The following is a 22,646-nucleotide window of genomic DNA, read 5'->3' as shown; positions in this document are numbered from 1 at the left end:
TTATACAAAACACCGCTCAGCCTTTTCTGGAAGGATGAGGCTCTTTCCATAATGAAGGTGTATCCACCTGAAGAACAATTTTCCTAAACAGTAAAGGTCATAGTTTAGTTATTATTAATCCTTCTCTAACCCTCTAAAGAAACCTAAGTCTTCGGCTCCTGTTCAGGCTGAATCTGACCACAAACAATTGACGGCAAACATATGGTCTGCTCACCACTCGGGGCGCCCGTGGCAGATTAATTGATGAGGTTTCTCTCCCCCATGGAAACCATCCTTCTCAACAGAAAGATGGAGTATTATCCTAGATAATATTCCAAGGGGGCAACAGCAAGGGATGAGAGCAAAGACATAAGAAGAAATCCTTCCATCATCTAGCCCTGACGCAGTGACAGCCCAGCCGGGCATCACGAAAGGCATTCTTTATCACCAATAGTTCATGGGGTCTACAAATGGACTGGGGCCTCTCCTCTAGTCTGCTTCTCAGGCCAACTCATGCTGCCTTAACCAAGAAAGAATTTATTATCGCAAACAAAAGGAAGTCCAGTGGAAGGGCTGGTTGATTCAACCCTTCAAGGATGTCAGCAAGAATCCAGGTTCTTCCCTTCCCGTCCGGGTTGGTCCTCAACTTTGACTTCATCCTCGGGCGGACAGCAAAACAGCTGCAGCACTTGTGGGTGGCCCATCTGCTGACAGCACCCAGGGCAAGTAGAGACCATAGCTTCCCTGGCTTCAAGGAAAGATGCAGCTTTCCAGGGGAGGGCCCATCAGATACATCTTCTCCTTCCATTAGACAGAGTCAGAGCCCATGGCCAGTCCTGAACCAATCACTAGTAAGGGATGGAAACCCAAGAAACCCAACCCTGGACCTAGGGTTTGGCCTTTCCCCAGCCACAAGGGTCCACAGAGGAGGGTGGGCCTGTCCAAAACTGGGGCTCTGGGAGGAAGAAGGAAATGGATCCTGCAAGGCATCAAACAGCATGCACAGCAGGCCTTGTGACCTGGGCGAGATGCACACCAGAGACCAAAATTACCCAGAGGACGAGCCTAGCCCAAAGATAATTACTTCAGCCTTCATGGTGTAATAAGAACTAAAGTCATTAGAAAAATTTTAAATCAGAAGTAATTCAGTGAATTTTAAGATCTCTAGTTTCTCTTGAAATACTGGAATGTTCTAACACTGGCTCAAATCCCCTCAGGGCAACAATCAAACTGAATAGAGCTGGTCCTGGAGAAAAGGCAAGTTGTGTCCACTTCTCTAGAGTCCCGCCACTCCCTCTGGCTCTCCTCACTCCTCTATGTTAGCTTCCAGAGCCCAGAGGGCATTTATATGAGTTTGCAACCTCGACATCAGCCATCCCAGAAACCCAAGGGGAGAACGTGAGCCCTCAAACTGATAAAACCCAGCAAGAGGAAGGTCCACCTCTAGGCCTCTTCACAGAGAATTCAATTCCAAGGAGAAGCAGGGGGAAAGGTAGGTTAGTAATAAAAAATTTCTAGCCACATTCTTAGGTCCCCCTCCCCCCCACAAAAAAAAGTCATATAAGACTGAAAGAGTTTGCGAAGCTGCCTTTCTGTGGTAAAGAAAAATCCTATAAAATGAGAGCATCAGAGTGATCCAGCTCAGTGCTGTCTGAGTTTTAGTGCATTTGATGCATCTAGCATTGGGCCCCAGGCATTTCAGTTCTAATGAATCCCAAAGAACATAGTTTGATCCGACTTCTTGAATTCATGCAGCATTTTCTCAAGATAATATTCGTAGGTCTTTAAAGGAGACCTGTGTCAAGAAGACAGAGGATTTACACGAAAATGAAAACCTACCGGGGACTGCCACTTACCCAAAGCTTTTATTATTCCACAGGTGGCTGTCCACACCACTTCTGTCTCACCAGCTATGGGTTGAGGAAGGAGGGTTAAGGAATACCTATTATACCAAAGATGATCCATTAGGTTGTATCTATCACTCCAGGTTCCGAACTGGGTATTTGTTATTTTCACCTGACAATGCTTCCTCTCTCTTGCCTTGGCAAAGCCCCCTCTTTCCTAACAGAAAGATATTGCAAGAGCCTAATGTGGGGCTTCTACTCCTACCTCAATCACAGTGGTGTGGGGACATGATCTGAGCTTGTCCCGTTACTGGTCTAGACAAATGTGACCCAAGTCTTGATAATAAAGAGTAAGACATGATGTCTAGACTCAGGAAAAGTTTCTCTCCTCAGAAATAAGGAGATTATATCATAGAAGTCTGCAGGTGTTAGGGGAGTGAGGGTGGCTATCTATCAACATCACAAGAGCTACCAGATGAGGCTACTAAAAAAGGGGGGAGGGCTGATAACATGGTTTGAAAACCTGGATCCAGCCATGCCTGAAGCTACCACTACTACATCCTTATACTGTGGCACTGGTAAGTTCTATCTGCTTGAGCTACTTTGTGTTGATTTCTCTTCCTTCCAAATGAAAATGCAATTTTTTGAAATTAAGAATATTTTAGTAATAGAAAACAGAAGTATTGGAGATGAAGCCAGAGAACTAGGACTCTATACAAAGAATCTGCATAGCTTTATACTAATCACAAGGATTGGTGAAGCAGATGCTAATCATACAAAGCCAGACACAGTCTGAACGCTCAGTGAACTCAAACTCTGACTTGTTCATGAACTACGTGGACATATTTAGCTCAGGTAAGGGAGAGAATATGTGCAAATAACATGGGTCCAGACCCAAAAGCGTAGAAGAGTCCTTTACCGTATCTGGTAAAAGAATTCCAAGATGGCCTGTGACCAACACCCTTGTGTTGGGTCTTGCATAATCCTCTTCCTTTGAGTAGGAGTGAAAACTATGGTTTTCCTCTAGCCATTACAAACGGAAAAGAAAAAGGGACTCTGTAGGTTAATGTCCCTTATCAGTTGACTTCAGTTTAATGAATAGGGAATTTATCCTGAGTGGGCCTGACCTAATCAGGTGAGTTTTTGAGAGTCTAGAAGCAGTCGAGTCACTCTCCTCTTGGCCTTGAGGAAGCAAACCTCTTTGTTGTGGAGATGGCCACACAGCAGGCAAAGGCAGGCAGCTCTTAGAAGCTAAGGCCTCAGTCCTACAACCACAAAGAACTGAATTCTGCCAACCGTTTGCAAGCTTGGAAGTTGGAAGAGTACCCTGAGCCTCAGATGAGACCACAGCCCTGGCCCACGTCCTTGATTTCAGCCTTAGCAGAGAACCCAACTAATTCCCGGATTCATGTTCCATAGTTACTTTGAGATAATACGTTTATGTTGTTTGAAGTCACTGAGTTTATGTGATTTATTACACCACGATAGAAAACAAAATATACCAGATTGGCTGAGATTTGTCTGCGACTAGGAAAATGGCAGAGACAGAGTACCTCGTGACCTTTTAGGCTTGGCCATGGAGGAATCTAAAGAACTTCTAGTTCTGAGGGCTGAGCTTTTAGTATCTATTTACAAGTCATAACCCATCCCTTAGCACAGTCCTTGGCACATTATTAGGGCTCTCTCAGTACTTACTTACTGAATGAGAAAATAAATACACAAATGTCTAACACCTCAGCCCACAAGAAGGATCAGGAATGGCATATGCCCTGTATCAGATGTGGGTTTTGCTGAAAGACAACATGGTAGAACCCAACAAGAAGGCTCTCTGATCCAGAGAGACCTGGGCTTCTATCTCAGCCATCCCCTTTATCAGCTCTGTGCTCCTGACCAGTGAACAAAATTCACTTTATCACCCTTTGGTTCATTTTTTCATCTATACAGACTGTAACAACTCAAAAATTTGGCATCAGGATTAAATTAGGTAATTCATAGATGAAGGCACCAGGCCTGGTGCCTGATTCTGCAGAGAGTTTATAAAACATCAGCTCTTCCTTCTTCTCTCCTACTATGCCACAATTAACCCTCCATGGGGATTTAGCACAGCTAATAGGGCTCTGGGGAGTAAGACTCATGACAAGTAAGTTGACTAAAGGCAGTGGTATTTGGATTCAAATAACTAATATGCTATCTAGGACAATTGTTCCAATTTGCCCAGAACCAAATTCCTAACCTGTTCAATGGGGATAATGCTACTCTTACATTACAGGGTGGCTGAGAGGATTCATTGAGAACACATGCAGGGGGGAAAAAAAACTTAGTACATAGTATGCCACTAAGCTATTATTTATGTGGGGCTCTTATGTTTATTTTTATTATTTGAGCTGGCAAATGCAAGATGTCCTAATAGGAAATATAAGACCATTGGAGGCTGTTAGGGGTTGAATGGTGTCCCCAGAAAAACATTATGTTAAAGTCCCAATCCCCAGCACTTCAAAATGTGGCTTTATTTGGAAACAGCGTCATTGCTGATGTAATTAGAGATGAGGTCCTACTGGAATAGTATGGGCCTTTAATCCAATATGACTGGTGTCCTTATAATAAGGAGCAAGAAGCAGAGAAGGAAGACGGCTATGTGAAGACACACACAGACATAGCGAGAAGGCCACGTGAATGAAGATGAAGGCAGAGAGCAGAGTGATGCACCTATAAGCCAAGGAATGCCAAGGATTGCTGGCAAGGACCAGAAACTAGGATGTGGCAAGGACCAGAGTCTCCCTGAGAGGCGCCAAAAAGGAACCAACCCAGCTGACACCATGACCTTGGACTTCTAGTCTCCAGAACTATGAGGCGATCATTTTCTGCTGTTGTAAACCATCTAGTTTGCAGTACTTTGTTATGGCATCCCCGGCGAAGTAGGATGAAGGATGGCCCCAATCAGTGGTGCATTTGTAAATATTTTGCCATCCTGTTCTGGGACGGGGGTTGGTCTGTACCATTAGCTGATTTCCATGGTTTAAGCTAATTTCAAACTACCACTGTGACATCATTAAATGTGAAGTAGGAAGGGGATGACCAAAGCACACCGTCGTCCAGCGTTCCTACCACACAGATACAACAGACATAAGCTCAAGACCGTGGGTAACAGTAAGATGTAGTAACATAATTGGGAGGTGAGGAGCTCAGGTATTTATTACTTCTAAATATAATTTAATTATAAGTTTACATAATTTTATGCTTAAAAAGATTATGTTTAATTTAATAAGCAGCTCACAAAATTCCTGGGAATGTAACAATCCATTCTCACGAGCCTGCACAAACAGCGCCCTGACCCCAGGAAAGGGAGCACGCCGTAGAAGAGAAGCACACGACGCATAAATCCTCCACCCGCCCAGATCTAAGCCACCCCTGGCCCTGACAGTATGGCCATCAAAACCGAGCCCCTCTGCAGAAGCGGGGTCACGCCTGCTGTCACGTGGTACTAGACGGTGTTCGGTTAATTAAGCAGGTTTTAGGGGCGCCTGGGTGGCTCAGTCGGTTAAGCGTCTGCCTTCGGCTCAGGTTGTGACCCCGGGGTCCTGGGATCGAGCCCCGCATCGGGCTCCCTGCTCTGCGGGAAGCCTGCTTCTCCCTCTCCTCTCCCCGTGCTTGTGTTCCCTCTCTGGCTGTGCCTCTCTGTGTCAAATAAATAAATCTTTAAAAAAAAAAAAGCAGGTTTTAGTGCAGCTAAAACCCTGGGCCTATCTTCCCCCTGATCCCATAAAGCATTTGTGGCAGTCTGGTTTTTAACCAATACGGGAGTAATTTGAAATCAATCTCCCCTCTCCTTGATGAACAATGGACTACTTAGTGTGACCCACAGAGAAAAGGAGAAGCCAATGTATGTAAGCCCCAGCTGCAGTACGCTCCGGAAATTCCAACCCAAAGCTGGATGCTTAGCTGGTACCACCCTGAGGAAGCTGGTCTTACTCCCCTCGGAATGGTGTTACCAACCACAGGCTTGGGTGTCTGACCCTCTCTCTACAAGGGAGCAGGAACCATATTTTATCCTTCTTATTCAACCAACACGTGTATAATGAGCAACAGCTAGGAGCCAGGCACCCCGAGACAGAGAGAGCAAGACAGAGCCACAGCCCTTCTAGCACACACAGGCTGGCAAAAAGCTAGGAGGGTATGAGAAAGAAGCCTAAGAAGGTTCTTATGAGCAAAGTCACAGAGAGATGTCTGTCCAATTAGGCAGCTGCATGGTGCATCAAAAGGCTAGAAGTCCAGCACTATTTCCTAGGCACTTGATCCCGGATAACTTTAGCCTTAGCTTAATGTGGATTGTAACAGTACGTGCTCTTATAGAGTTACTGTTGGGTCCAAATGTGATTATGCAAGAGAGCGGGTTGTCCCCTCTGTCCCAGATACCACATGCTTAACTTTACTCGTCAGCTTTTTTTACAATAGGTCTATTTAAAATAGGTGGCACAATGGGGCACCTAGCTGGCTCAGTCGGTGGAGCATGCACCTCTTGATCTCAGGGCCGTAGGTTCAAGGCCCAAGTTGGGTGTAGAGATTACTTAAAAATAAAAAATCTTTAAAAATAAAAAATAAAATAAATTAAATTAAATAGGTGGCGCCTACCCAGCTCCCCACCTCCAACAATGCCCAATTCCCCTTAACCTTTTTGCCTATTTCCTGACCCTCATCACTTCTACCATATTCATTTGTTTCCCCCGCTAAAACACAAGCCCACAAAGGCATTATTAGTTCCATCACTTTTTCAAACATGGAGAATGAGGCATAGCACATAGGAGCCCCTCAATAAGCATGAAGGAAGGTTGGATGTGTGAATGAACAAAGATTAAAAACTCTTATGGAAGAGATTATATCTCACGGATCTTTGAATCTCCAACATCTTACAAATTACTCTCATTTTTTTTTGAATAAATGAATGAAAGAACATACTGCAAAAACTGATTTGAGGTATAACAGACATACTTATATGTGGAATCTAAAAACCAACAACAGGGATGCCTGGCTGGGTCCGACGGCAGAGCATGCAACTCTTGATCTCAGGGTTCTAAGTTCAAGCCTCACGGTGGATATAGAGATGACTTAAAAATAAAATCTTTTTTTTTTAAAAAAACAACTATCACGACAACAAAACCCAAAAAGCTCACAGATAAGGGGAACAGATTGGTGGTTACCAGAGATGGGGCAAGGGGGTAGACCAAATAGGTGAAGGGGGTCAAAAGATACAAACTTCCATTTAGAAAATAAGTAAGTCACAAGGATGTACTGTACAGCATGGCAACTACAGTTGCAAATACCGTATTGCGTATCTGAAAGTTGCTAAGAAAATAAATCTTAAAAATTATCATCAAGTACCATTTTACTTACAAAACAGTTTCCAGGGCTGAAAGGCAGACTTGAAAACAACCTCATTTGGAGTGCCTGTTGAGCATCTGACTCTTGATTTCGGCTAAGGTCATGATCTCAGGGTCATGGGATCGAGCCCTACCTCAGGCTTCACACTCAGTGCAGAGTCTGCTTGAGGTTCTCTCTCTCCCTCTTCCTCTGCTCTTCCCACAGCTCGTGCTCACGCTCTCTCTCTCTCTCAAATAAATAAATAAATAAATAAAATCTTAAAAACAAAAAGACAACTTCATTTTAAGACATTTTTTTCTTTTGCCAAAACAAACAAAAACCCATCTAACCAAACTTTCATCTAAGGCGAGATTACCATCTGGGGTAGTGAGGAGGCTAAGTTCAAAAGTCAGTATACAAGGTTTTAACAAGAGTCAAAATTACCCTTGACAAATCCCTTGCACCACTCGAAAAGTACAGTGTACGTTTTATGTCATGAGACAATACAGGTATTGTGTAATGCCAACAGCTGCCACCCACTGAGCTTGATTCAAGTCAAAACTCTTCATGCAGGTGACTGGGATTTATTATGTTTTTCCATACCCAGAAGAAAACAGAAGATGAGTTTAAGATTCTGAGGTGTTCCTGCTCATCTACAGAGTCTGTTCTATTTTATTCTATTATAAAATCTCAACAACCATCACAAACATGAATATATTTGTTTGTCGTAGGAAGGAACACAAGATACGTGAAAGTACCTAGAAAAAAAAACTGTAAAATGCTGTAGGTGTTTACTAATTTTGAATCTGTAAGTTGCTGACTTGAAACCACTCTTAAAATTTTAGAAAACACACAAAATTTTAGAAACACACAAAATCGGCCATCAAATCCATCTGTTACGAACTGTCCCTCAAAATCACATATATATATCCTAATCCCAGTACCTAACCCCTAGTACCTTGGAATATGACCTTAGTTAGAAATAGGGTCATCACAGAAGTAATCAGTTAAGAAGCAGTCATTAGGGTGAACCTTAATCCAATACGACTAGTGTCCTTATAAAAAAGGGGGAAATTTGCACACAGACACGCACCCAGGGAAAACACCACGTGAAGATAAAAGCAGAGGTCAAACTGATGCTTCTATGAGCCAACGAATGCCAAAGATTGTCAGCAAACCGTAAGAAGCTAGGAGGGAGGCATGCAAGAGATTCTCCCTCACAGCCCTCAGAAGGAACCAATCCTGTCCACCTTGATCTTGGACTTGTAGCCTCCAGAATTGTGAGACTTCTGCTGTTTAAGCTACCCAGACCCTGGTACCTTGTTCCGGAAGCCCTAACAAACTAACACAACATACAAGCTCACATCTTCTCCTGTGGCCCCAGTATACACCACTGCACCATGCTCATGGGCACTGGTCTCATGACTCTGGGCGGCGTTACAATTTCACTGATGCCTGAGTTTTATGAATGTGTCTGATATCTCCCCCTTCTATCATCAACTAATAATAAACCCAAAAAATAAGAGACAGGAAGGGGGCAGCACTGGATGACCAACTGCAGGTTCTGGTTCACAGGTAAGAAAAGAAGTCTTCAGGGTAAAAAGAGACACTAGCTGAACTGCCTCACTCAAGCATGAAAAACTGTTCTTCTCAATTGCTCTACTTTGTTGGCCCACTCCTTTTCTTCCCATGGTGAATAAAAACACCCAAGGGGAAATGCGGACCCATTCATCAACATTCCTAGCCAGACAGTGAGCTACTTAATGGCTTTATCGATTCCTTGTTTTGCTCTACATTATGTGTTACATTGGCTCAAGCAGTCCATACAAGAAGAATCAAGATGGTGTTGGCAAAAGGCATTATTTCATTTTAAGCTTGTTACCACTGAGACCAGTCAACCCTGAACAGAAGTAGCCGAGTTTCAAAACAAGCATGTGCAAAATTTCTATTCATGCCATGCCAATAGCTCCTTCCCATGGCCAATGCCCCTTGGTTTCAAAGCCCTATCTTACTTGGTAAAGAAAAGCAAACTGTAGCAACAACTGTGGCCTTTAAGTGGATTTTTCATGCTAGGATAACGTTTTGTTTTGTTTTATACTCTAAGATAATGGTTCCAAATGCTTTAAGGGGATAAATTTCATATTAGTAAAATGACTCTAATTACAACTAACACAAACCACTCTGTCTCTCCATTTTCACATAAATATCAATATGTGACAAAATAAAATGATTAAATGACTCATGAAATCTGTCAAAGAAATACAGCATCTTCAATGTCCTTGCAAATTTATCCATTATAACTGATTAAACATGCTAGATGGAAACAATACACAGGCTGTTAAAACAAATTTATTAAATTTAGGACAATGACTTAACACCAAACTCAACATGGTAAAAAGATTAAATCAGACCCTTAAATGACTTGGCAACCTGAGACAATGTGGTCAGTTGGCAGTATCCTATAGCTAACAGATCAGGAATGTGATATTTGACATTATCTGTTCCATACCATTTTCTTCAATCCCATATACAGTTACTAAAGGTCTGGTTAAATACAATAAAAACCTTGAGTAAATTATTCGATCCCGAAAAGCAGTTCCGACTCTAAACTCACATATGTGTAATTACCATGCTTGCTCATCATTCTTTCAAAGAAGAAAACAATCAGGAATTAACAACTCAGAGACATGAACTTCAAACCCATTCCACTACTAAATCCCTTTGGCCCTGAATGGGTCTGACTCCCCAGACCTCAGTATTCTCATCAGGAATGACAGAGGGTTGGACTCCAACAAAAACAAATACCTCATTCTAAAACCTAACGTGGCAAGGAGAGTGTTGTGTACCGCCCCCCAATTATTTGTCAAATAAAGAAGGCATTCTATGTGTTTCACATTCTGTGCTTCAACAAGAAAAGTCAGATTTGAAGAACGGTTCTATGCTTAAAAAACAAAATCTGAAAAACCACTGGTGAAATTTGGTCTTTTTGTTTTTTGTTTGGGGTTTTTTTTTTTCCCAAAATAATCCTGTTACCTGTAGAAATGAATTAATTATGTATGTGTTTCACACTCACACAAGTAATGTGAACTTAAGTAAAATTCCACTTATTTCTAAGGTAAGTGTAGATATCCAGTGTTTTCATATATAAAGGAAAAACGTCGAGACCAATTTTAGGAGGCTCAAGAATAAGAAGATAATCACAGATAAATGTTTGCTTTAACCTAGCCATTTCAAAATAAGCAACTTCTGAAGAATAATTCTGTCTGAAGGTATCTTTTTTTGAGAGAGAGAGAGTGAGAGTGTGTGAGTGGGGAGAAGGGGACAGACGGAGAGGGAGAGAATCTTAATCAGGCTCCACGCTCAGAAGGACCCGACAAGGGGCTCAATCTCACAACCCTGAGATCAAGCGTCTGATGCTCAAACAACTGAGTCACCCAGGCACCCCTGTCTGAAGATAGCTCTTGGGAAGAGTTACCAAAAAGTGATCTAAAAGGCATACATTTTCCATACCTGCTGAAGCCAAACCAAATAAATTGAGATGTTCACTTTTTTTTTTTTTCAAAACAAATTGTCCTCCTGCCTAAACAGGCTTTATCTTAAAAGTGTGCTATAGGGGCACCTGGGTGCCTCAGTCGGTTAAGAGTCCAATGCTTGGGATCGTCGAGCCCCATGGGGCTCTGCACTCAGCATGGAGTTTGCTTGTCCCTCTCCCTCTGCTCCTTCCCCTGCCTGCACTCTGTCTCTCTCAAACAAATAAAATATTTTTTTTAAAGTGACCTATGTATAAATTAAATGGGGAAAAAAAGCTTTCTTTTCAAAACTATTTCCAATTTTTCAAGTTTTGCTACAGAATACAATGGAGCTAACACTTCAGTGTGTAGCTGCCTCAAACTTGGTTTACTTCAAGAAACAGAAGTCTAAAAAGAAATACAACATTTAAGTTTTCTAATCCTTTACCCTCATATGAATATAAACTAGATTTCTTGCCCTTTATATAAACCAGCTACCCAAACCTCTAAAACTGATAAAGTCTAAGAGCCAGATCCAGTCAGGAATGGAAATTTGAGACACGGTTCCACCTAGAGCTTCCCAGCTGCTGGGTCTATGTAAGTGGTACTCCACCTACTCCCTCATGAACATGACATTAATTGTTTCATTTATTAGATGAGTCAAGGCCTAAATGAAATTCCCTGACACCTTCCCTCACACAGACATAAGAAATACCTCTTTACCCAAGTTCTGACACCTAATCCTTTTGCTAGAACCGCAACGTTGTCAACACATCTCGTAGAGCACGCCAACTGGGCGGACACACTCCCAGCTGTTTCAGAAAAGACACCTTGGGAGTTTCCGTAGTTTTACTTCGGATCACTTCTTTGAGCAGTGAAAAGTCACACTATCCAATCAGACATTCCTCCCAGCCTGCAAACGATGTAAGTACAATTAATGAACCTATTATAAAGTGCATGTGACTGTGCGGATCCTACCATCCAGCTACGGTGGAAATGAACGGTTCCTCAGCACACACATGGCAAAGCTCCTCCATCCAGGGTACAAAGGACACAGCCCATGTCTTGCTCGGTTCTGTCCAGGGAGGTGGGAGATTATCACTGATCTGTGCACCCAGGCACATGCCGCATGACCAGATGGAAATCAAACACCATACACTGTCATCTGTGTTTTCGCTAAATGACAAACATCTGTAAACAAACAGACAGGCTTTCTCGCTTTTCTTCTGGATTAAGAAAAACTCCTTCATTTTCCCATAACAGATTAAGAATGGTTAAAAGGAAAAAAAAAATGCACTAATTGTTAACAATTCCCTGTCGATTCAGACCTTAGCTATGCTTAGATCAGGCCAATTTTGTTGTAACATCGTGTTTCTTCCTGTAAGCTATTTCCCCAAACACACTGTGCAGATTTTTCTGTCATGCTTTATTGATAAGAGTCAGGCTTGAGAGCAGGGCTGCCAGATTATTACCATAGTGTAAGTTATGGACATGCAAAGCGCTTCTGGGGGCTGGCTCCCCGGGCACCACCAACCAAATGGTAGATTTGAGGCTTAAACTGCTGTACCAAGGACCTGGCACAAAGCAGATACTTGATAAATATTTGCCAAACTGAGTAACACTCTACCTAACAACCACAGAACATCATCCAGTCTTGGGTGTGCTTCAATAGAAATAATTGATTTGGACAAGGGGCACACAGGCCGCCCATGGAAGCCGCTCTTGTCCTCCAAATACGCTGCATTTGCAATCGCTGCCTCTCTTCTGCTTGGACTCCCAATGTCTGATAGCTACAATTAAGGCTTGACCTACTTTACTTGAGCCTATCAGCACGTCAGCCACCAAGTCAATTCATACTTGGTCCGCACAGAATGGAAGAAATGCCCATGTAACTAACAGCCCACAGCTGCACTCCGCACAGGCCAAGATGCAGGGCTCTGCGCTGTAATCTCCTGGTCCCCTCCTCCTGGATGAGCATTTTTCATCCTCTCTTTGTGTTTAAATCCATTTTGGTCCAGGGCACCCTGATTAGCCCATGCTCGGCAGAAAACAGGCTTCCAAAGACTTGTTGATTCCGTCTCAGTACTCAGGAACAGGTTAGATTCTCAGTGAAGAACCATGCCTAGTACATAGTTTAGACTCTGGTTTCAAAATTGTATTTTTTTAAAAAAAAAAAGTAATTTTATCAATCAATACACATTCATTACATGCCACAGTGAACACCCTGAGATGCATTTCATTTTTTTTAAACACATCTGTCCATCCGCTGCCTACATTGCTGATAAAGCTCTAAATGATTAAGGGGGGGAAAAAAAGAGAATTTGTTTGTTGTGATAATACACAGATCTGTGTATCTTTCCGATTGCCTTCAAGGTTGAAAGAAATGAGGTCTTGATGAGTACCAGCTAGCTATTAATTAGATTTAGTAGCAGCAAAATACTACTTTTCAAGCACTTTAAAGAACTGAGAACAGCTACAGAGCTCAGCAGAATTTTTCTTTCTGCGTTTTGGTTTCCCTGGCCCCTTTTTCTAATTCCTTCCCTCATTAAAAATGCCTCGATCTGAAAGGAAATGAAGAGAACAAGAGCTGATGAGTAAATGCAAGTGATTATTATAAAAGCCTCATTCATCTATCTCCAATTTTCAAAACCCAGTTCATTTTGTTTAACTAAGAAAAGGACAACTGTATACAACAGCTTACTTTTAAGGAACAGACTTTAAATCTTAAGCAGTAATTCCCACCCATGCCACCACAGCTGTTTTGACTGTAAGCAAAATTTGGATCACCTTCTTCCTTAATCTCATTATTTTTACCTAGTTAACAAAGGAAATGCTGAATCCTGGGCGGAAGGGAAAAGAGAGGGCTCCCAAAAAGCAATTCAGCATAGTGGGGCCCTTCTTGACTTATTGTTTGAGGGTTCCAAAGGTATCTGTCCTGATGGGGAACAGAGGTACCCTGTGTGTACGTGAGGAAAAGCCAGCCAAGAGGAGATGGATGGGTGTGGCCAGTTGCCCTGACTTGTCCCAGCCCATAGCTTTTCATATATTCATGTGCATAGGAGTCACTTGGGGAATCTTATTAAGAATAAATAGATCCAGCGGCGCCTGGGCGGCTCAGTTGGTTAAGCGACTGCCTTCGGCTCAGGTCATAATCCTGGAGTCCCGGGATCAAGTCCCGCATCGGACTCCCTGCTCGGCAGGGAGTCTGCTTCTCCCTCTGACCCTCCTCCCTCTCATGCTCTCTGTCTCTCATTCTCTCTCTCTCAAATAAATAAATAAATAAATAAAAAATAAAAAAATTTTTAAAAAAGAATAAATAGATCCAGAGTGGGGCGAGATTCTAAGATTCCACATTTCTAACAAGTTCCCAGGTGATACTGATGCAGCTGGTGAGAACATGACACTTTGATTACTAAGATACAGAATATCCCAGAACAAATGCCCTAGGTCCATTCAGAACCTGAGTTGTGTTTGCATACCCAGCATCCACTGTGGGACTGAAGAGAACCAACTGGACTTCAGGGAGGTGGAGGATGATTTCCCTTTTTTTCCTCCCCAGCTTTCTTGGGGTACAGCTGACCAAGAGAAGGTGATTTTCAAAGAAGTGTATCAAGTTCACAGATGGGCAGATCCACCCCTTTGCTCCCCTCCAGAAAAATGGGTATTTCTTACAATTACTACTAAAAAAACTAATTTGAAATCATTTTGTTTAGGTATAAGCTTTTATTCTTTTAAAGACTTATTTTATTTGAGAGAGAGAGAGCAGGCGGGGGGCAGGGGGGCAGCGGGAGAGTCCCAAGCAGACTCCGCACTGAACATGGAGCCTGACTTGGGGCTCAATATCACGACCCCGAAATCACAACCTGAGCCCAAACCAAGAGACGGACACTTAACTGACTGAGGTACCCAGGCGCCCCAGGTATAAGCTTTATATAAAAGCAAAAATGGTATGCTGCAGTATTCACTTGCTCTAGCAGTTTAAGCTCCAGTGAAAGGAAAGATTCAGTCAACAGGTATTTTTTCCCTCGGTTATGTTTTTTTAATGCCTCTTACTAAGGAAACTCCAAGCAGTTTCTCCTGTCTCTTCTGGGCTCATCCAACATTTTCCTTATGCTCATTTATTTACATACTAGTTTCTAGCCTGTGAGTGCTCCGAAGGTGAGACCACATCTTAGTTATCCTTTCTAGTCCTGGCACCAAACTCAGTTCACTGGGACAAAGTAGAGAACTAACAGCACCTAGGAAGGGTCAGGCACTGCGTGTGGCCCTTCATATCCATTGTCTTTGGGAATCTCCTCTTTGAGGAATGATTCTCAAGGATCCTCCTGAAACCCAGATTCAGAGCAGCTAACTCAGTTTTCCAAGACATCCTCACCTTAATGTTAAATTGTCTTAGCAGAAGGGGCCAGTAGTATGTAAAAACTACCTGGTGACAAGGTGGTAGGAAGAGGGGAGGGCAGTGAGGAGTGTAGGTGGAACTAGGGAGAACCTGTGGAGGATGGGTACTGAACTTGGCAGAAAACACGTGATGTGCTCCTATTTTGAAATATTCACAGAAGCACTGTGATATAGTTGGTGGGGGGCATAGCCTTTGGAACTGGGTAGACAGATTTGGTTTGAATCTTGTTTCTAGGCTTAGCCAGCTAAGTTAGCCTGCTCTGCACCTTTCTGTCACTCCACAACAAACCAAGGGAAGAAAACCCATTGTGGGGCCTGTGACATAGTAGTATGTGGGACATCCTTGAGTTCGTGTACACCTGGCCTGCAAATGTCATAGCAAGCTCATCCTCCTGCCCTCTCAACCTCCAAAAAAAAGAAGAAGAAAGAAAGAAAAGAAAAGAAAAAGCAATTTACACAAGTACCAAGGCTCAGTGACCCAGCTAGGGCAAACTGAATCCTAGCCTCGGGTATCCAGGGCCCAAAGGGGGCACAGACTAGCTAAGACTCCTGTTTCCATGACCCAACAGTTCTAATTGTCTGTACTGACCCTAAACAAATACAGGCAAATGTGCACCAGGAGGAGCATATAAAGGTTGTTCTCTACCAAGTAACCCTAATGACCATCAGCTGGAGAAGCTCCCACCCTCTGCAGCAAAGTCTGAACGATGGAATACTACACTGCAGGTAAAAGGACTATGGCAATGAATAAAAGGCAGTAGATGATACAGTATATTGTTTGTGTTAAAATAATCTATGTATTAAGGGCGCCTGGGTGGCTCAGTCGTTAAGTGTCTGCCTTCGGCTCGGGTCATGATCCCAGGGTCCTGGGATCGAGCCCCACATCGGGATCCCTGTTTGTCAGGAAGCCTGCTTCTCCCTCTCCCACTCCCCCTGCTTGTGTTCCCTCTATCACTGTGTCTCTGTCAAATACATAAATAAAATATTTAAAAAAATAATAATAATAATCTATGTATTTGTATAAATATATATGTAAATCTATGAAAATGGCTTCACGCTCTGGGGAGGCAGAATGAGTGGTCAACAGATTTAAGCTTTACCTGAAATGTTCTAAGAAAAAATATATTCATATATGATACACAATTTTTTTATTGAAGAAAAAAATTAAAGCCAGGGGTGTCTACCCCAATAGTAGGTGACCCCTTGCTTCCGGCCCATCATCTCTATCAGAAACAGAGGATAACCTCCTAAGAAGGCACATGCCCATGGAAGACAGAGACGAGGTCTAGGCATTCCCAAAGCACTGTGCCAGCCATGGGGACCACTCACCAGGATACTTGGGACACCTTTGGTCTGACACCTTCATGGCTTCTAGTCTCATCTCATATTCCTAACTCCTCAATGTCTTGCCTAGATTCCCTAAGGCTATAGGACTCTTGTTCTAGCCCAGCTCGAAGTGGCCATTTTCAATAACTTTGATCCAATAACTGAGCCTGACCACACCTCCCATATTCTACTTTCATTTTTCAGGCTGGGTTTAGGCATCATCTGTCCATCTATCTATCCATCCTTCAACCCTTTAAGCAGCCACCAGTACCCAGCATGCCAAACACACGGCCATGGGCAAGGCCTACTTAATTGCACAGAGCCGTCTAGTGGCCTGGGCTACTCACACTGACCCCCAACCACCCCAGCAATGACCTGACTTCTAAAGTCCAGAATGACCTTGAACTACCAAAAGCCAACACTCAGAAAAGCTGCTTTCAAACCCCAGCCCCTGCATTTACCAGGTTTATAATTGGGGGCAAATTTTTCTCCCTGGGGGCTTCTTAGTTTCTCATTTGGGGATGGAGACAGTTATTTTAGAAAAAGATATATTAGCAGACCCCTACCTCATGGGGCTATGATAAAGATTAATACATGCATAGCTCTCAGCTCAAGACCAGGCACATATCACTTAGCAGGTGGTAGTTTCATTAATAACATGGTGTCAGAGTGAAGTTGGCAAACTTTCTCTTTAACAGGCCATATAATAAGTAGTACGGGCATGTAGGTCTGCTGTTTGTAAAAAACTGAGTGTAGCTGTGTTCCAATAAAACTTTATTTGTGGACCTTAAAATCAAACAACATGATTTTCACCTGTCTTCAGTAATTACATTTTTTAATCTTTACAACAATTTAATAATGTAAAACATTCTTTTTTCTTAAAAGATTTTATTTATTTATTAGAGAGAGAGAGCACAAACAAGGGGAGGGGCAGAGGGAGAGAGAGAGAATCTCAAGCAGGATCCACTCCCAGCACAGAGCCCGACACAGGGCTCAATCTCACGACCTGAGATCATGACCTGAGCCGAAATCAAGAGTGGGACACCTAACCCACTGAGCCACGCAGGTGCCCCATAATGTAAAACGTTAGTAAGCTCACTGGCTGTACACAAACAGGCAGTAGGGTCACACTTGGTCCCAGGCTACGGTTTGCCGACCCCTGTGTCAGAGGAAATCTACAACCTACAGAGACCAAGAAATCCCAACCTATCATGCAACTAATTTTTCCTCCCTGTAGAGAGCCAACCATAGCTGCTGTTTGCAGGAGTCTCCAGCACTGGGCCACTTAAAGAAAAACAACAGAATATCTATGCATTCACATACAAGTATGTATATGAGAGTATGTGTGTGTGTATCTATATGAATACGTACATAAATATCCATTTGCCCCTCATAATTTGTATTTTGGGAATGTTTTATGATACATAACATCAGTATAATAGTACATCTATGCTATGGAATGAATTCTGTTCCCCAAAATTCATATGTTAAAGGCCTAAGCCGCAATGTGATAATATTTGGAGGTGGGACGTTTGGTACTTAATTAGGTCATGAGTGCCCTTAGGAGAAGAAACAAAAGACAGCTCTCTCACGTGTGTGCTCTCTCTTTCTCTGCCATGTTCACACGGCAAGATGGCCATCTGCCAGCCAGGAAGAGAATCCTCATTAAGAACCAAATCATCCAGCACCTGGATCTTGGACTTCCTAGCTTCTAAAACTATGAGAAATAAATTTCTGTTGTTTAAGCCACATAGTCTGTGATATTTTGTTAAAGCAGCCCCAGCTGACTAATATAATCTATAATTTAAAGAAATATGTATATGAGGAGTATATGTTCAAAACTTTCTGCCCCCAATAAGGGTATCAGATCAACAAGAGCTGAGGCATGAAGGTGGGGGGTCGGGGGGAGAAGAGCTGAGGCAAGTTCTATGTTTCTTCTCAGAAACAGGGTACCAGCTGCAATAAAGAACAAATAATAACAGGAATCTAATCATGAGTAAACATCTCACCCACAAATTCAGTGTGAGACAGATATTACAAAGTAAGTGGCCTATACTCTTCAAAGGGCAAGCTCATGAAACACAAAGAAAGTCTGAGATTTGAGAAGACTACAGAGACAGGACAACCCCAAGCAATGTGCCATCAAGTATCTGGATCCTGAACCAGAAAAAAGTAAAAAAAAAAAAAAAAACCTTAAAATGTGTTGTTTGCATATAAAGGACATTTTTGGGATAATGGACTAAATTCGAGTGAGGTCAATAGATTAGATAATAGCACTGTCTCTATGTTAATTTTCCGCTGTTGATGGTTGTATTCTGCTCATATAAAATCAAGATGGTGTCTGATGTCACCATAGGACCTGAATTTCTGCCCTGGGTTAAGAAAAAAAGAAGCAGGGCGCCTGGGTGGCTCAGTCGGTTAAGCGACTGCCTTCGGCTCAGGTCATGATCCTGGAGTCCCTGGATCGAGTCCCACATCAGCCTCCCTGCTTAGCAGGGAGTCTGCTTCTCCCTCTGACCCTCCCCCCTCTCATGTGCTTTCTCTCTCTCTCTCAAATAAATAAATAAAATCTTTAAAAAAAAAAAAAAAAGAAAAGAAAAAAAGAAGCAAAACATTCCCCATCCCCCCTAGCAGGGACCCCTTCAGTGGCCTGGTCACAGGCAACCTCTGTACCCTTGGTGCACACCGAGTGTCACAGGACTGGAAGCAGGAGGACATATCTGGGCACAGACATACCTGGACAGAGACCTAGCAAGGTGATACTCGGGCCTACAAATGATTAGGATTCAACAGGAGTGGAAAAAGGGTGCCCAGTCTGTCCCTTGATGCCCTGTCTTTTCATATCAACACTAGTGAAAGAATCCAAATAGATCCTACCCAGGAAAAGAAAATACCCCACGCCTGCCCCTCACCCTCCGCCAAGATAAATGTCAAATCAAGACCACAGAGATGATCTCACAGCCTCCCCCATTCCCGTGTTCCCAGTTTGCTGATTCTGGCCTCATCACCATGGCCAGTTCCTTCCTGGGAAGCCAGCATCTCTTAAGAGTAGCAATGTTTTAATGCTGTTGGCCCTGCAGACAAGACAACGTTAGAAACTGCTGATTCAAATGAACAGACAGAAGAGCAGAATTTTAGTTTCCCATCCGTGAGCTGTGGCAATAACAGGTGACAAGATCTAAAACCATCCCCAATGCCCCTGCACTGAGAAGGTGCTCACTGGTTGCCGTATCATTCCCAAAACCCTGACATGAAAATGACCTGCTAATTGGGTCCCCAGTGCCTCCATCATAAATAGATATTACAACTGGCAGGGTTATTAGCAAGCTTCTGCTGCCAAGACAACCACCTTTTCTTCCCCCACCGATGAAGAAGCTGTCCTCCCCGACCTTAAGTTTCAAATGCTAGATATTTTCAGACGGAAAGCTCTGCTCAATCAGAGGAATCAAAGGAGCAGTTAATTCCAAATCCGTATTAGCAAAGCAAAGCAAAAATAAATAAATACAAAGGAAGGAAATTCCGTAAAAAGCAAGCCATATTAATAATTTTCCTTTGTCTCAACTACCCAGAAAATGCATGCTAGGGATCAAAAGCCCAGTAAGGGTCTCAAACTTTCATCTTCTGTGACTACTGATTTAAGTGTCCTACAGGCAGGTAGCAGTACCTGGCACATAGTAGGTCCCTAACAAATGACACAGGTTTGGGAGAAACAAAGGTCTCCAAGAGTCTTCTGTCATTGACCAAAGAAGATCTTGGATCATCTTTCCTCTCCTGAGAATTCAGCTTTACGCTGAATAAAAGATGTTTTAATATATTTCACGATATGATTCTAATATTGCTTTTTTTTTTAAACGTTCCAACAACCCACCAAAAGGCCACAGACCAACGACTTAATGGTCAGTCATTAGTTATGACTGGGTGTTGGGGTTACAGATGATGATATTCTCCCCTATGTGCTTTTATGAATTCCCCTATTTTCTACAATGAACATTTGTTACACTTCAATAGAAAACATTACGAAAACCAGGGAGATTAAAGTAACATTCCCATTCAAAGGCAAAGAGCAGTCTCCAAACTCCAAAGGTGCTGAAAATCCGCCGGGGGCGGGGGGGGCGGAGGGGGGTGTCCTGCTACAGAGCAAATTCCGGCTCCATCAGTCTGAGGCAGGGCCAAGGTCCTGCATTTCCAACAAGCGCTCCTGTGATCGCTAGACAAACCCAATGGCGCTTTGATTGTCAAGGATCTACAAAACACCAGCACAACTCAGATGACAACCATCCCAGTTGTAAAAAAGAGGAGGAGGACCACGAGGCCTGTATCAAAGCAGGGCAGCATCGGCAACGTCTTACGCTGAAAAATTAACGCGTTTGGGGCCGCAGCCGGAAAGAGGAAAACGACACGAAACAAAACAAAACTGAACTTTACTTGAAGGTCCGGTGCTCTGCTGGAAGCGCGCATGTCTTCGTAGTTAAAACAAAATGAAATTGCTTCTTATTGATTTTAATTTAGGTTGGAACATTTGCTGTCCAATAATGCGAGCAGAGAAAACTGTGAGCAGGGACAAGATATGGTAAGAGAGAGCTCTGGAGGCCATCAGACACTCTGCTGACCTCTGGTCTAAGCAGTAGTTACAACATGATAGACAGGGTGAGGTGCGGACAAAATACACACCCAGACTCACAGCTCTGCATTAATCTCATCCTCCAGAGCCTCTTACCATTATGGACTCTTATTATTATTATTTTTTTTTAATTCCGCCTCTAAATGTTATTCAATTAAGTTTTACTCGTTTCCTTACAGATCCTTAGAATTCTCATTTACAAAAATCAAAAGAAGCAGTTAAGGCTAAGTGTTATCAGCATGTCTCCTTGAGAGAAGCTGTCCCTAGCACCAAAATAAAACGCTTTGAATTCCTGGAGATAAAAAGCTCAAAACGAATGAACTCAAAAAAAAACCAAACGGAGGAATGAAGCCATTATTAAAGGACTATTGCGGGTAGGCCAGGGAGATGGTTCCTGTCCTTCTCAATATACCTGGTTACCAACCCCGTTATGTATTTCCGGCTGATACTGGTGCCCTTTGATTGAAAAGGACCGAAATCCACCCTTGGTTAACATAGGCAGAAAAAAGAATGTATTGAAAGGATTTGGGACATCTCAAAGAATCCAATCAACAGCCAAACAATCCAGCTTCTGAAAGGGCAAGGATCAGGGCAGCTCTGGGAATTCAGACAGCAGGAACGAAGAGAGATGTCAGTATTCTTGTGTCACTTGCCTTAATCCTCCAATTCCAAGGAGAAAAGGTATGACCATGACCGGCCTCACCTGGGTTTTGTGCCACCCTCAAAGAAGGATGGATAGAGCCCCCCGATCAGCAGAAGGTCCTGGAGGCATCATTACCCCAAGAGTAGCAAGGATGCTAAGAGCAAAATAGGGTGAAGGGATGCTGGGCAGGCAAAATCAAGAGTGCTATAATATAATAATAATAATAATAACCATAGCCGTGTGCTTGCAGGGGACAGGGCCTTAATTCTAAAAACGTCAAGCTTATATGATCATGACCATTATCCCATCTTATGGATGAGGAAATCGGGGACTAAGGAAACCAAGCTAGCCCAGAACAAAGCAAGAAAACACGACAGTCCCAGTGTACAAGGCCATGTGAGAAAGTCTCTCCCTGGTAAATTTTACAGACTCCACAATCAAGTCCGAGTGCCTCAGCCTGGCAGTCAGGGGCCAGCCAATGCATCCAACATTGGCTTCCATGCCTCTCAAATCTCCGCAGGGTCCATCTGCAAGCAGACGGTCACTCGTGGCTTTCCGTCATGAGGCAGCAGCTAAGATAAAGGCAGACACGGTCTGTGTCCCAGAATGGCATGACTCTGCTCTTGGAATATGCCCATTCACCATGAGTCAACCCGCCTTAACAGAATCATTCCTGTCTCTGCTCACTAGCTCCCCCTCCTTCCTGTGCACATAGAAAATTTCAGCCAGCCTTTCGGAGGCTTAGAGAGCACGTATCTTTCTTATCTCTCTATTGCTCCTGAACACTCAGGGATTGAATCAGTATTTCACCAGTTATCGTATCTTCAGCCCCAAACAGCTAGGCAAACTGTTTTATGGGTCTTTACCTTATTTCCCCAATTCACACCCGTTTTTAGAATCCCCATAAACATGAAGCAAAGTGCTACACACACCGACGTTTCCACTTTTATTTGATTTGTATCCATTCCTTT

General features: G+C 43.0%; 1 protein-coding gene and 1 long non-coding RNA gene across 5 annotated transcripts in view; both read right to left on the bottom strand.

Moving 5' to 3' along the window:
• PTPRG (protein tyrosine phosphatase receptor type G) overlaps positions 1-22,646 on the bottom strand; it is a 700,100-nt gene that overhangs the window by 658,358 nt on the left and 19,096 nt on the right. The gene's annotated exons all lie outside the window — the stretch shown is intronic.
• Positions 11,002-14,722, bottom strand: LOC145721601 (uncharacterized). The gene is made up of 2 exons (XR_014145397.1): positions 11,551-14,722; positions 11,002-11,462 (listed from the first exon to the last, which is right to left on the bottom strand). It is a non-coding gene; the product is annotated as an uncharacterized LOC145721601 (long non-coding RNA).

The sequence above is a fragment of the Leptonychotes weddellii genome, chromosome 1 (genome assembly GCF_054177405.1).
Source record: "Leptonychotes weddellii isolate Sample4059 chromosome 1, ASM5417740v2, whole genome shotgun sequence".
NCBI lineage: Eukaryota > Metazoa > Chordata > Mammalia > Carnivora > Phocidae > Leptonychotes > Leptonychotes weddellii.
Note: the sequence above shows the minus strand (reverse complement) of the source record. Positions and strands in the feature narration are given on the sequence as shown.